The sequence below is a fragment of the Bos taurus genome, chromosome 12 (genome assembly GCF_002263795.3).
Source record: "Bos taurus isolate L1 Dominette 01449 registration number 42190680 breed Hereford chromosome 12, ARS-UCD2.0, whole genome shotgun sequence".
Lineage (NCBI taxonomy): Eukaryota > Metazoa > Chordata > Mammalia > Artiodactyla > Bovidae > Bos > Bos taurus.
Window position 1 is genome coordinate 32,961,022 of NC_037339.1, and position 16,091 is coordinate 32,977,112.

General features: G+C 45.2%; 1 protein-coding gene across 4 annotated transcripts in view; it reads right to left on the minus strand.

Annotated features, from left to right (window-relative positions):
* The window catches only part of WASF3 (WASP family member 3), an 80,023-nt gene that overhangs the window by 47,280 nt on the left and 16,652 nt on the right, over nt 1-16,091 (minus strand). Inside the window, exon 1 of one of the 4 annotated variants that reach the window (XM_005213794.5) lies at nt 506-715. The exons of the other annotated variants lie outside the window; for them this stretch is intronic. The gene's annotated coding sequence lies outside the window, so the exon portion shown is untranslated. Of the gene's footprint in view, nt 1-505; nt 716-16,091 lie in introns of those variants that run through there. 4 annotated transcript variants of the gene reach the window in all.

The following is a 16,091-nucleotide window of genomic DNA, read 5'->3' on the forward strand; positions in this document are numbered from 1 at the left end:
CCCCTGGGTGCTTCTCCTGAACACTGCCCAGGCAGGGGACACTGTAACCTCTCGTTGTGAACACCTGTATTCAGTTCAAGCCTGCATCTTTATCACTTCAAACCCGTGCTCTCTGTCTGCCCTTGGAAACCAAAGAATCCACCTCAGCCACCCCTCACCTCTGCAAGCTTCCAAGGATCTGAAGGCAGGGGAGGGCTCCCAGCCCCTCTGGCCTTCCCCAGGTGCTCCAGTTTGCCCTTCACAGATGCACGTGCGTCAGAGGCACTGGGGGCCGCAGTGCACCCTCCCATTAACGCGGCCAGCCTGCCTGCTCCGTTGGCTTTTCCTTGGGGTCCCCGCACGATGAGCACCACACCACACCACCCCACCCCACAGGGTGGCACAGCCAATTCCTGGGCAGGCTCCACAGGTTTCCCCACCTGCCCCTCCTCCCCACCTGCATCTCCCACACCTGCCCTCCCACCTGTACACCCTCGGCCCCCCTCTGACCAGAGTGATCACTTACATTGCTAGCTGCAGGTGGAGCCTGCCCCCTCCTCTGTGCCCACCAAACCAGCTGGGCAATGCAAGATGGCATGGTGTGGTGGGCTCTGGAGCCAGAATCCAGCTCAGACTGGGCTCCCACTTACACCCTCTAGGGCAGGTTATTTAAGCTTAAATTCCCTGGAATACAAAAATGAGACCAAGAATCAAAGGAATGATCCCTGGGACAAGCTGGCCTCCCACAAGGTAACATCGCCCCGAGAGCCTCCATCGCTGACCCGGTGCTGGCCCTGCCTGGTCCCTGGGCACTGTGACTACCCCCCGGGCTGCGGGAGGGTCACCTCATCCTTATACCCCCAGGGTTTTACACAGAAAGGAGCTCAGAGACCTCCTGAACCATCCTGGGTCCAGAACAAAACAAACAGTGAACCAGTAAATGAGCACACAAGAGTCTAAAACCATGACGATCGAAGAAGCCCGGATTTAGGTCTGGTCTTACGTCTGCCTGGTTATTCATTACCACAGCACAAGATACCCGAGCTGCTACTGCGAGACCAAAGAACTCAGGCTGAAAAAGTTTGGAAATTCACAGTAAACAATGAGTTTTCAAAGGAAAAGTGGATTTTCTAATTATTTGTTGCTTCTGCCAACTATGACTGTTAAGCATTTATAAATATATATATAATGTTTTTAGGGCTTCCCAGGTGGCACTAGTGGTAAAGAATCTGCCTGCCAATGCAGGAGCCGTAAAAGACACGGGTCTGATCCCTAGGTCGGGCAGATCCCCTGGAGGAGGGCACGGCAACCCACTCGAGTATTGGAGAATCCAATGGACAGAGAAGCCTGGCAGGCTACAGTCCATAGGGTTGCACAGAGTCAGACACGACTGAAGCGACTTAGCACATACATATATAACCTTTTTAACACTCACGGCAGAGAGGTCTGGCTGTGGGCAGCCACCTAAGTCCTAAAACCACTCTTCACTCCCAAAGATCTTTTAATTCCTGGTACCTGGCTCAATGCTTGGCACACAAGCAATGATCAAAAGGCATTTGTCAAATAAGTGAACTTTCCCAAATGCCTTGGTTAAAAAAAAAAAATCATACTGCATCTTCATGACCTACTTCAGCCAGGTGCCTCGTGCCCTGGTGTCAGTCCCGTGGTCACCACCCCAAGGGCTGGGCTCCGCCCAGGGGAGTGGCAGGAGAATCTGGGTCAACAGAACCCCCGATTCAATGCAGCCCAACAGTTAATGAGCTTTTGCAGAAGGGGCATAAAAGACAAAGTAATAATAACTTGCACAGGATAAAATAAGGCTCCCAGCTCGAGCAGAGATTGCTGACTGGGAGCAAGTTTTCAGAGAGCTGTTTAGCAACGTTATGGAACAATCCACAACCATTAGATACAAATGTGGACCGGGACCAACTGGCAGCTGTGCGCCCTGTGCTTTCACAATATTCACAGGCAGCCGGAGAACGGAAAAAACAACCAAGCCGCAGGACCGAGGCAGGAGACAGAGGGACGGGCCTGACCATCGCGGAGGGCCCGAGGACAGGCAAACAGGGGGACGCCCGGGACCCCTGAGCGCTTCTTCCAGAGCCCTGCAGATGACACAGTTACCACAAGCTTACCCATTAAAGACATCCCAAGCATTTTTTTTAAACGTCCCTTCTTAAAAAGGGGACACTGTGTCCTTGGCTGAGGTCCTGGCTCTCTCTTCTTGTTTGTGACCCCCTCGGGGATGACAGACCGACAGTTCTGGGCAGACCCTGAGGATAGCAGTCTGAACCCTGAGACAGAGTCAACTCAAGTAAAAAGATTTTCTTGCCTACACAATGTTATATTTTTCTCTGCTTTAATTACTGAATCCTGTAACTGGGATTCATCACTGATTCAAACAGATGCTAAAAATAGTCTGTTCTAGAATGTGGAATGAGAAGCATCGTGTGATTTTGCTACTAAATGGACTCTGTTTTTTTCACAGCTCAGTAACTTACTCTTCAGATATATTTCCTCTTTTTATTAACCAAAAATGTAAAACCCTCCAGATTCACATTAAACATTAATTTTCAGTACTAATTATGTATTTGTAAGTTTGTAAGATCTCAGACATACACTAACCTTACTAAAAAGCAGTCTCTGACTCCTTCCCTCAATGTCTAATCATGACCTTCATCAAACACCTCTGATTGCAAGAATACAACCTCATTTACATATGATGAATGAATTAAAACAGAGCTGTGATCCAACAGGCTCCTGCTGCAAATGGCAAATTATTAATAACACCTTACATCTGAATCCATGGTGCCATTTACAAAGGGCTCTCACATAAATCGTCCCGTTTAATCTCTACAACGAGCATGATGCCAACAAGCAAGGCAGAAATTAACAAGCTTACCCATGAGGAAATGGGCTACAGGGGTGCACAGCATGGAAAGGTGGGAGGGGGAAGGGCCCTCCCGACATCCTCCTCACTGAAGTCCCACCTAGTATAACATTTCCTAAGCACCCCCAGGCCAGCCCGCTCACCCCCTCCTCCGGCTTCAACAGAACTCAGGACAAGCATCCAGGTAAACACCCAACGCCTCTTCTTCCCACTGAGGTTTCCCTCTGGACGCAGAGGCTCTGTCTTCTCACCTCAATGAGAAGCTCTGGAGGGTAAAAACAGAAGCTTACATTTCATGCTGTCTAGAGTAACACCATGCACACCACAGAGGACACTGGACCAGTGTTACGACATCTCCTATAAAGAAACCGTCGTGGAGACCAAGGTCCGAGTTCACATCCCAACCCTGGTGTGACTCTTGGCTTTGGCCTCGCCTTCCTCGCTGCAGCTATGTTAGAAAGTCCATCCCAAAAAAAAAAAAAAAAAGAAAGTCCATCCCAGGCCATCATTAGTAAATATAAAGGAGGTTTCCTTAGCAATGATTCAAGTTGCTTTCACCCTTATAAATGGTCCCTGGCTTTTGACTGTGTGTTGGTTCTTGAGAACCTGGAAACCTGACCATGGTGTCTATTTCCTTTTGCTATGACCCACCTGGATTCCCATATGCCCCTGGCTTCTGTCCATTCCTTTAACTTCCAGCCCCACCTGTTCTCTCAACCCTGACCCTCACATGGACCACAGTCGGCCCCTACAGGGACCCACAGAGTTTCTACAATTGCCGGAAAGCGTGGGTACTTCTTCACTTATACCTTGAGTCCTGCAGGTCCAAGCTCCTTCAGGAGAAGGACAGATGTAACTCAGATATGAGGGCAGTCACTCTGGCCTCCTCACAACAATATCCTTCCTCTTCAAACTCGGACTGAACAATATTACAGCCTCCCAAATTACCATACAGTCAGCAATCAGCATACTGCCAGACACCAAACAGGCCATAACCAAATTAGGACTACTGTTTAGTTTCATTCAATATGCTGAATCTTAAATTTGGATCAAAAATATCACATAAATGCACAAAAATACTTAAGAAATCTGCACCTTATCAGATGGAAATAGTGGATATAAATGCACAGCAGAGGGCTGGGTTTTTCCCATCACCATGACAATTTTTATGTATTCCAGAATGAAAATCTATTTCAAAGCTTTCTGTCTACCACTAAACCTGACATAAAGATTTCACGAGCAGTTCAACAAGTAACGTCAGTTCTTTTTCTCCCTGGGGACAGAGTATAGTCACAGCCGCTATAAAAAAGGGGTCCATAAACGCCACCCCCCTCTCCCAAAGGGGACCTGTTCATGCAAACAAGACAGATACACGCAGCTATCACAGTTTACGATGCGTCCGCATGCAAGTCTCCCGAGCCCCCGGTCACACCCTGCAGTAGCCACATCTGAAACACTGAGGAGGAAAAACACAGCCCATGGGAGGAGACAGAAATAGGGGGGAATGATAACCACCCAGAAAGACAGGTGAAATTTCAGTCACCTGGAAAGTAGCTCATCACTAAAGAGGAAATGGGAAAGAACTGAGAGTGGCTCCCACACCCCCAACCTTCACTTGTCTCCACAGGGAACAGGGCAGGAGGAGCAGGTCGTGATGGAAAGGGAACACTTACCAGCCTGGAGGAGGAGACCCCCAGAGCCCCAGTGAACAGAGCTGAGCCCAGAGTAAGAATGTCAGGGTCTGAAAGCACAGCCGTAACTGGGTGGGCGGAACAGAGACCTTGCAGGTGGGAGGCCAAGGGGATGAACTTGGATGAGAAGAGACAGCCTCTGAGAGCAAGCGCCAGCAGAAAGGTGCTCCCCCAAAATGCCACTGGGGGTAGAAACTGTTATACTTCTGTTGTCAGTATATGTTAAGAGCCTTAAATTATTTAAATGATTTCAACTAGCAATTCTTTATATATATGGAAGTGAAAGTGAAAGTCGCTCAGCCGTGTCCGACTCTTTGTGACCCCATGGACTGTACAGCCCACCAGGCTCCTCTGTCCATGAGATTCTCCAGGGAAGAATACTGGAGTGGGTTGCCATGCCCTCCTCCAGGGGATCTTCCCAACTCAGGGAACGAAACCAGGTCTCCTGCAGTGGAGGTGGATTCTTTCCCATCTGAGTTACAACGTGTCACTATATATATGCTGCTGCTGCTGCTAAGTCGCTTCAGTCATGTCCGACTCTGTGTGACCCCATAGACGGAAGCCCACCAGGCTCCCCCGTCCCTGGGATTCTCCAGGCAAGAACACTGGAGTGGGTTACCATTTCCTTCTCCAATGCATGGAAGTGAAAAGGGAAAGTGAAGTCGCTCAGTCGTATCCAACTCCTAGCAACGCCATGAACTGCAGCCCACCAGGCTTCTCTGTCCGTGGGATTTTCCAGGCAAGAGTACTGGAGTGGGGTGCCATCGCCTTCTCTGCACTATATATATAAATATATTCTAAAGGAGTAAACACAAATGTGGGCAAAGATTCGTGTGGGCAAAGATTCGTATACTAAGATGTTCCCCTTAGTGTTATTTAAAATAATAAAACACAGAAGAAATAGGACAAACAATTTAAAGCAAATTATGTAAGATTTGTAAAGTAAATTATTAGGCAACCACCTATGTTGCATTTTAGAAGACTTCCAAATTACATGGTCAAAGTTTTATGACACGAGATTACATGGAAAACATACAAAATAGTATCTACAGTATTAACTTACGAAAAAATTATTTGTTGGGTATCTACTATGTACCAGTGCCTAGGTCCTAGGGACCTAGTAAAAAATGCAGTAAAAGATATAATTCCTTGTTTTTGTGGAGCATGGATTCTACTGGTAAGCATCCCAGAAAGGGTAAATAAATAAATCTGCAAGAGAATCTCATGTGAAATTAATGCTAACGAGGCAAACGTTAAACAGATGATATAAGAGTATCAGCTATAAAAAAAAAAAATCTGAAGTTGACTTAAAATGTAAAGCAAAAGCCAAAATGTAAAATAAAAACCAAGAGCGAATTTCAGGTGACTTAATTTCAGGTCTAGAAAAATAAAGGTGGCATTAAGACAACTGAAAAAGCCTCTGGGTCCTTTATGGTTTACCCTTCAGTATCCCCAGCAGGCGAACTTACAGGCTCTGACCTCTCTCAGCCTCAAACATAAAACTCAGGAAGTGCAGGAAGGCAACCTGCCCACGGAGGCCTGGGCTTTGCCTGTGGCTCCCAACAGCCTGCTCTCCACTCAGAAGGTAGAGCAATTCTGTCAGCAGGGGAGCTGGATCTCGGTCTTTCCTGATCGGAAGCTCTCTAAGGGCTGGTCACCTCACCCAGGTAAAAGCCACAAGCCTTACGATGACCTGGGAGAGGCGCCTGGCCCGTGTCCTCTCCCCCCTCCACCACGCTGTCCTCGTCTCTCCCGTCTGACTCTGGCCACCTCCCTGTCCTTCAGGGACTCCTCTTCCCTCAGACCCCCTGCCCCCTTCCAGTGTGCACCTGTGTGTAACTGACTAAGTTTCCTCCTCCACTGCCCGCTTCTCCCATTAGTGTCAGCTCAGCAGGGGTGGGGCAAAGATTGTTTTCACTGTCTAGTTCACTGATGAATCCCCAGTGCCCAGACAGCACACAACACATAACACGGGAGTCAATGGCCAGCCTGCTTTAAGTCCGTGTGGCGTTTCATCCCTACTTTTTATACAGAAGAAACTAGAGAATTATGAGACTATCAGATTTTAGATGTATTTATTTGGAACTTTTCCTCAGTGATCTCATCTAGATCTGCCTTGTACTTAGGTCTCAGCCAGATTACTTTCTACAAGTAGATTTTCAGGGGATATTTATGGTTTAAGATCTACATTTAAAGATGAGATCTGTAGGAAGAAAGACATTTTATAAGAATCATCAACTTATGCCTTTTAGTTTCCCCCTCAAATAAGAAAGGTCAAAATTTTTCTAAAAAATGACTGAAGTGAAAGTAAATGTTATGTTACATCTTTTTACAGAGAGTGAGAGATGGCAATCTTACAATTAAAAACAGTAGTCAGAAGATGCACCCTTTTTTTTTCTGAGTCTGATTAAATGGGGAAGAGAGATCTCAGCAGAGGATCACAGATAAGAAAAGAGCAGGGTAGAAACCCAAGCGTTCCAGCCTCCAGCCAAGAACATCCGGACGGTGTCTTGCTGGCGAGGACGGACAAAGCATATTAATGAGAAATCCTGTTGTTAACGCTATTCAGATGTGGGCTCAGCACCAGTTTCCCCAAACGGAATGGGTTTCATTCACAGGGGAGGGAAAGTTACACACACGAGAACAAAGGCGTGTTTACATTCCCCATTCACTGCTGTAACCTGAGCTTATGAGGCCACTTTCACCCGCACTGGCAGAAATCCAGGAAGAGGTGGTGGTGGTCAGTCAAGGAACCAACTTGGGGACAGGACGCTGCCCTGCTCCAGTTCAGTGTGAGAGGCATGACAAGGGTGTTCACCAAGGCTAAAGTCTAAAGAATCATCTAGCCAAGCAGTGCGAGTCTAACCGCGTCCAAGATCACACAGAGCACGAGGTCTAACACTGAGAGGAAGACGGTGCACTCCACCCCAACCTTCCCCAACGAGACTGTTTTTAATATAACTGCAAGAGAAATGCATATACACGTCTGCCCAGCTCCGTGGTGCTTTGGAGAAATAACCAAAGGGGAGATTTAAATACCAGATATATGCAAAATCATTCCCAAAGGATTTTTACTCTCGGCATTCAACCAATGTTGAATCAGCAAGACGCCTCCTACACAGGCATCTATGGACACCACCACACCAGGTCAACCTCTCTAACTTTCATGGAATTTTGTCACTTGCGACACAGGTAACTGGCCAGACCATACAGTCCCTGCTGCCTGCTGCGTGGTCATGGCTATAGTCCTACTGATCACAATTGACCTGTCGGTCCCGGGGGTTCCCACCAGGCGCGCTCACTTCCTTCTGTGCTCTGCTGGCACCTGCCCGCTCCCTCTGCCCAAGCTGGTCCCGAGATGAACCACTCCTAGTGCTGTATCTGATGCCTGACAGAACAAGCTGAAACTCTTCCCAAACGAATCCTCTCACAAAACAGAAGACTCCCTGCTGAAACTCCCACACCTAGAACCCGTGCTCCAAACCAAGAGAAGCCTCCGCAAGGAAAGCCGGCGCACCCCAACAAGAGTAGCGCCACTCACTGCAACTAGAGAAAGCCTTCATACAACAATGAAGACTGAGCACAGCCAAATATGAATAAACAAACAATTATTTAAAAATTATTTCCCAAAAGGCAATCTGTGATTGACAAAAGACACAGAAGTCAGTTTGGATAGAAACACGCAGAGTTAATTTGACACCACACACACGCACGCACGCACGCACACACACACGCGCGCGCACACACACACACACACACACACTCTCCCCGGCCGCAGTGTGACCAGGACGGACATGACCCACAGTGGGCTGGTTGGCTTCCCTCCCAGGACCTGGGATCTGAGACTCTGATTCTGGCTGACCCCCGTCATGTGTGCTCCAATGAAGGAAACACATCAAGGGCTTTACCGACTGAAGTCCCACGTTCCTGGCATTTCCTCTTCCTACTTAGCACACAGCATCTGGATCCAGTCAACTGACTCCCAGTTTGAATTTTCCAAATGTAGGATTGTTGCTGCTGTTTTTCAGTTGCCCTGTCTTGCCTGACTCTTTGCAACCTCATGGACTGTAGCCTGCCAGGCTCCTCTGTCCATGGGATTCTCCAGGCAAGAATCCTGGAGTGGGTTGCCATTTCTTTCTCCAGGGCATTTTCCTGACCCAGGGACTGAACCCTCAGTCTCTGCAATGGCAGGCGGATTCTTTATCACTGAGGCCCCAGGGAAGCCATACTAAGATTATTTTCTTATGTTCTTGTTTTTGGTAAACTCCCTTCTTTAACCTTTCTAATTTCATGGTGGTGATTTAACAAGTTTATCTGATGACTATATTGACCCCTATGATTCCTGTTTCTTAAAGAGACTGTGTCTGCTGTAACTAGATTCAACTCATCCCAAACCTCATCCTCCACTTCAGAATACCATTCTGATAGAATTATAGGCTTTTTTGTGGCTCTTTTTTTTAGGTTTTTTTCTTTAAGTCCCATAACAATTTTAAAATCAATGAAGCCCGAAAGTAATTTTCCAAAGGGGGCAAAAAAAAGAAATTGTCGTCTCCTCACTTTTAAAACTCACTTTAATGGTAACTGCTATTCACCGATAGATGAAGGCCAATCTTCTCCCATCATTTGTTCCATTATTTTCCAATCTGTTACAGAATCCTACAGAGTATAGATGTGATGTGCCCTTCAAAATGTAAACTCTGGCTCATCTGAGAATTAACACAGCCTTGATTGTCTCCTCCCATAATCATTCCATCCAAGGCTTTCTCCGGCCCTAACAACGAACGCTCAGAAAGGGAAGAACACATATACATACTTATTTCAATCATAATAGTCAACTATGACAACATAAAGAATGCAAGCTTTCAAAGCACTTAATTCTGCTGAAGATGCAATTGCGTTACATGCTTCGAAAATAACGCACTCCCCCATCCTGTTTTTAGAGAACTTTGAAAATCTAGACAATATGCTTCCTTTCAAAACACCAACTGCTTACAGAGGAAAAGAAAGAAACAGACAAATGATCTTGCCAAGAACCACTTCTGCAGTTTCTTTTGCTGGAGTAGCCCTTTCAGCGACGACAATGATGTAAATTCAATCCTTGATGGGGTTGATGATATACTACCTCTCATTTATCTAGAACTGAATTTTAGAACAAAAAAGAGCTTACAGAACTCTAATTCAGTTGTTTCCAACTTTTGCAAGGACGAGCACCCCACTTTGATGCTAAAAAATGTTAAGGGTTCTTACAATAGTTGTGTCTAGTGATTGAGAAAGTTAAAAAAAAAAAGTGAGTACACAGCCAATTCTTTAAAAGCACCTGCAAACAGTTGTAAAATAGTAAAACGTGAATCCGATTTTTTTTAATTACAAAGCCACTTAATGTCAGAACTAGATTTAAAATCAAGTCTCTAGGCTAACAACACAGATGGGGCCCTAAGAATCCAGAGTGTCACTCATCACTGAGGAAGGTTTTCGGTAAGCATGCCCAACAATCCTCTTAGGAACAAGACAAGCCGATTTTAAAGTTCTTACGGGAATACAAGCAGAGATGTGAAATTCTGAAAAAGAAGACTAAAGAGCTGATAGCATCCCCATCAGACACAAAGACACTAAAGCTACAGTAATTAATCGTGTGGTGCTGACTTCTGAGTAAACACACCTATGACAGAGCAGATTAGAAAACGCAGAAAATGACAAATACATACACATCTAGGAACTCAGTCTAAAACGGGTGAGGCATTTCAAACCACTGGAGTAAAGATTATTATTAAATGCTACTGTAACAACCCATTAGGGGGTTAAAAATCCACTGAGTCTGAACCCATCCTTTATAGCAAAAGAAATTTCAAATAAAGCCAACAAAGGACTGAAAGAAACAGAAGATTTTTTTTAATACGTATCTTGCAGTGGAGAAGGTCTTTCAAAAAAATGATTGAACAAGAAGACAAATGTTAAATTACTTGAAAAAATCAAATATTACATCATTACTGAAAATCCTATGCATGCACTGTCAGTCATGTCCAACTCTTTGCTACCCCATGGACTGCAGCCCACCAGGTTCCTCTATCCGCGGGATTCTCCAGGGAAGAATACTGGAGAGGGCTGCTGTTTCCTTCTCCAGGGGATCTTCCTGACCCAGGGTCAAACCCCAGGTCTCCTGCATCTCCTTCGCTGGCAGGCAGATTTTTTACCACTGAGCCACAATCATTTGAAACATGATTGAACAACAGAAGTCAAATGTTAAACTACTTGGAGAAATCAAATATTACTTCATTATTAAAAATTCTATAAACAAAGTCAGAATTATGCACTAGATGAGGCCTCCTTCAGAACACGATTCCAACCAGCGAACACACCCAGGTTCTCTGCCACTGGTGCACAGCACTCCTGTCTGCTATACAAGCCCAGATCACTCAGAAGATAGACAGGCTTAAAACAATTAAAAAACAAAACAAAACAAAACAAAACCTAAATCTCACACAATCCATGGGAACAACATCAAAACCTTCTCTCTTGCCTGGGCCTGGGAAGTGAGGTTTCTAGAGCACCGTCCCCAGCTACAACCTCCACTCGCACTGGAAACCATCAGCCACACAGTAAATCTTTCATTTGGCATCTGGGGCCACAGTTGGACTTAACAAAACATACACATGGCAAAGCAACAAGCGTTGTTGTTTTTTTCTTTTTTTTTTCAGAATAAGCCTGCTCTGGGGTGTACAGTCTGACGGTCCACATACAGACTCAGCAGTGAACACTTCCTGATTTATGATGTCCACAGACGCGACTCGGTACCTGCTGTAAGTTGTGACACCAAACTCTAAGACGGAGAAGAACCAGTCCTCTGCCTTTGAGAAGCTTACCGTCTAACTTATTAGCCAAACAAACCATACGCATCAACAGGAGCAACATGTGTCATGTTTCAATCTTCTCACTTCCCCATATGACCAAATAAAGCAAAACAACTGTTATCTAATGTATTAGTTATAAGCAAATCACTTCTAACCATGTGTTTCTTTTAAACCAGTTCATGGCTTACCTAAGTGCCTCGGCCCCAAACTAGAAGGCACCACAGAATAGCCTCTTAGCTGAGTGGGGGCTCCACTGGCATGGTAAACAGCTGCCGTGTGTGTGTGTGTGTGTGTGTGTGTCTCAGTTGTGTCTGACTCTTTGTGACATTGGCAGGGTAATGTAAACAGCTGTTTTGTGTGTGTGTGTATGTGTCAGTCACTCAGTCGTGTCCGACTCTTTGTGACCCCATGGACTGTGACCCACCAGGCTCCTCTGCCCACTGGATTCTCCAGGCAAGAATACTGCAGTGGGTTACCATTCCCTTCTCTAGGGGATCTTCCCAACTCAGATTGAACCCAGGTCTCCTGCATTGCAGCTGCTATTAGTATTTAAACTCAACCGTTATTCAGTATCACATAGGTCCTGAAACCATGGAATTTTTACTTCTTGTGAATTCTTTCCCCTTTATCCATATCCTGTTTTCCTCCAAGTTTTCATCCATTCATTCTCTTTGACATGAAAATAGCATTTGCTACAATTACGTATTTGCTCGCTTCTGTCGATTTTTGCCAAGTTTTTTTCCTTTTGTGCTTCCCATGCTATCACTTTGGAGGATATTAATGTATTTCATGATGGAAGCTCTGATTCAGAGGGAATTTGCTTCCCCCCACCCCACCATCACTCCCCAGAGAATGGGAGACATTTCTCCTTCGAGACATTTCTCCTTCGTGTCCTTGGCCAAACGCACCAGGCACCAGCGGTTGGAACTATCAAAGGAGAAACTCTTTTCATCTTTTTCGTTTACAAAGTCTTTGAAACAGTTCTGACTTTCTGTAAGGTCATCTGCAGGGCAATTCTGACTTTGCAAGAGATTCCCAAACCTCTTCTCCTATGTGTCCCTTCAGCAATCAGAGTCTAAAAAGATTCCTGAATGACTATTTCATGTGCTTCTTCGCTGCCCATGAACACTCCCCATAAAGCTGAAAAAGATTTTATAAGTTCCTTATTTTAATTTGAGGAAATGACTGAACTCAAGACAAAGCATTCTTTAATCTGGTAGTTATGAAGAGATGAATGAAATTATAAGTCAATTCCATTAAGCCGTCCTTAATAATTTCTGCAATAAATAATTCTTTGGTTAACAACCAGGACTCTCAATATACTGCAGTGAATATATTAAATGTAGATTAGGTTAACAGAGGCCATATAGTCTTAATTTCAGACCCCATGACTAGTTTCATAAAAATTATGTTCACTTCCTAGTACTGGAAATTAAAGTCACACTTCCACTCCAAAAGTAAGTGCTCCAGAGAAGCACTCTTAGCAAATATTTCTTGTGAATTATAAGACAACTTCATTTGCCACAGTCAGGGATTTTCATAGTAAATATCTTTAAAATCCTGAGTGTTTCATTTGTATTCCAGCAGAAACCATCCAGCCCTCAAGAAAAAGGACTAAGAGAAGGCTTCCCATGGCAAATAGATGGGGAAACAGTGGAAACAGTGGCTGACTTTATTTTTCTGGGCTCCAAAATCACTGCAGATGGTGATTGCAGCAATGAAATTAAAAGACACTTACTCCTTGGAAGGAAAGTTATGACCAACCTAGACAGCATATTCAAAAGCAGAGACATTACTTTGCCAACAAAGGTCCGTCTAGTCAAGGCTATGGTTTTTCCAGTGGTCACGTATGGATGTGAGAGTTGGACTGTGAAGAAGGCTGAGCGCCAAAGAATTGATGCTTCTGAACTGTGGTGTTGGAGAAGACTCTTGAGAGTTCCTTGGATTGCAAGGAGGTCCAACCAGTCCATCCTAAAGGAGATCAGTCCTGGGTGTTCATTGAAAGGACTGATGTTGAAGCTGAAACTCCAATACTTTGGCCACCTGATGCGAAGAGCTGACTCATTTGAAAAGACCCTGATGCTGGGAAAGATTGAGGGCAAGAGGAGAAGGGGACGACAGAGGATAAGATGGTTGGATGGCATCACTGACTCAATGGACATGGGTTTGGGTGGACTCCGGGAGTTGGTGATGGACAGGGAGGCCTGGCGTGCTGCGGTTCATGAGGTCGCAGAGAGTCGGACACGACTGAGTGACTGAACTGAACTCCCAGTCTGTTAATGTATGGGTCCCCTGTCATTCAGCCATGATAAAGTGCCTTTGTTATCATGCTCACTGGACCTCCATAATCCTGCAAAACCAAGGGTGTCTTTGCTTTGCTTTTCTGGAAGGGAGGGGAATGATAGGAGAGCACCAGAGGTATCATTTAAAAGTCAGAGATGTAAGGAAACAGGAGGCAAAAATGCATTATCTTACAGGAGGTCAGGGGCTTCCCTGGTGGTTCATCAGTAAAGAATCTGCCTGCCAGTGCAGGAGACAAGGTTCAATCCCTGTGTGGGGAAGATCCCCTGGGGAAGGGAATGGCAACCCACTCCAGTTTTCTTGCCTGGAGAATCCCATGAACAGAGAAGCCTGGTGGGCTACAGTCCACGGGATTGCAAAGAGTCAGACATGACTGAGCACATGGACCAGGAGGTCAGAGATTCACTGTGCTGAGCCCAAAATGAATTGCACTGAACTGAGTTCTCAGGACCTTTCTGAGATCTCTTTCTGGTGAGCCGTGGCTTCTGCACACCCAACCTTTCCCAGCCACTGAGGGGACAGCCATCCTCCTGATGCCTGTTACTACCTGCGGAAACTGAAATGGTCCTGACGCAGCCGCCCAACCACAAAGGCAAACTTGAAGAAAGCAAGAGAGACTCCGATAGACGATCATGGCTCTAAGAAGGGACATCCTACTGATGTGATACAGACGAGGAATGGAGAGGCGGCCCAAAGCCACAGGACAGTGTGTTCTGGGCCATTTCCCCGAAAAACTGCTCAAAGAAACAACAAAAGCAGGAAATAACAAATTCACAATTTAAAAAGCAAATACAAATACTTTTTAATAGAATGGGCTTCCCTGGTGGCTCAGACTATAAAGAATCTGCCTGCAATGCAAGAGATACGGGTTGTATCCTTGTGTCAAGAAGATCCCCTAAGGAAGGGCATGGCAACCCACTCCAGAATTCTTGCCTGGAGAATCCCATGGACAGAGGAGCTTCACATGCTGCTGTCCATGGGGTCGCAGTGTCGGACACAACTTAGCAGCTGAACAACACAACAACAACAGCGAGAGGGTTAAAACAGCCTTGGTGGTGGTGGTGGTTTAGTTGCTAAGTCGTGTCCGACTCTTGCAACCCCATGGACTGCAGCCCACCAGGTTCCTCTGTCCATGGGATTTTCCAGGCAAGAATACTGGAGTGGATTGCCATTTCCTTCTCCAGGGGATCTTCCCGACCCAGGAATCGAACCCAGGTCTCCTGCATTGCAGGCAGATTCTTTACCGACTGGGCTACAAACTAGCCTTAGGATGTAGCATTTACTGTTTCTGCATGGGGGAGAAGGAAGGACATTAGATCAAAAAGTTTTGGTCAACTCAAACCTCTCTGGGTTTACATGTATTCAACTTTCCTAAAATGTGGCTTAACTCACTACTGTTCATATCCCCAGCACTTCAGAACTTCTGGAAACTTAAATTTAAATGAAACTTGCTGAATCTTATATATTTTAGTACTTGAGATAAATCAAATTTCACTCAATTCAGGAAAATAAATCATATTCCATCCATCTAGATAAGGAAGGGTTTCTCATTTCACCAACAAAGCAATGCTTGTAAAACAAACAGAATCTTTAAAAAAAAAAAAATCTGAAATTACCAGAAATAATTTGAGGCTGACACTAGAATTACGGGGCAGAAAAAAGACGACAAGGTGCCGAAATCCAACACTTCAGAAATAATATTTCAAAGCTAACTAAACCTACAAAAGCATATGAATCTAATGCTTGGCTGCTTTTATACAAAGCCCATTGAAAGGGATTCCATTCACTGAGGTTCTTTGAGATGTTCCTGATAGAAACAGAAACTGCACATATTTTTAAAATACATTATGCTATAGCACTTCTGAGGGGGGAAAAAAAACATGAAAGCCAACTTTTGGACACATTCATATTAACAAGAACCTATCCTAATAACTGCTCTAAAAGGATAAACTGAAGAGGTTATTTTCAAGTGCCTTTCATACTGGAAACCCAAAAATACAGATAAGAAGTGACTGGAAATACATGCATCTCTAATTTTCAATAGCTAAGCTTCCGAAAGGCAGTCAATCCAGAAATCATGTGTTTTTCAGGCAAGTTTCAGTTTCATTTTTCTCTGGGCTCATTCATTTGCTTCTGATGACCATGCATAATCAGTGGGCATGCTAACTGTTAGGAACGGCGTCTCCTGCTGGAAAGGGTCATCACAAGAATATGTGCTCAGTTGCGTCCACTCTGTACGACCCCATGGACTGCAGCCCGCCAGGCTCCTCTGTCCATGGGATTTTCCAGGCAAGAATACTGGAGTGGGTTGCTATGCCCTCCTCCAGGGGATTTTCCCCACCCAGGGACTGAACCCAAGTCTCCTGCATTGCAGGCAGATTC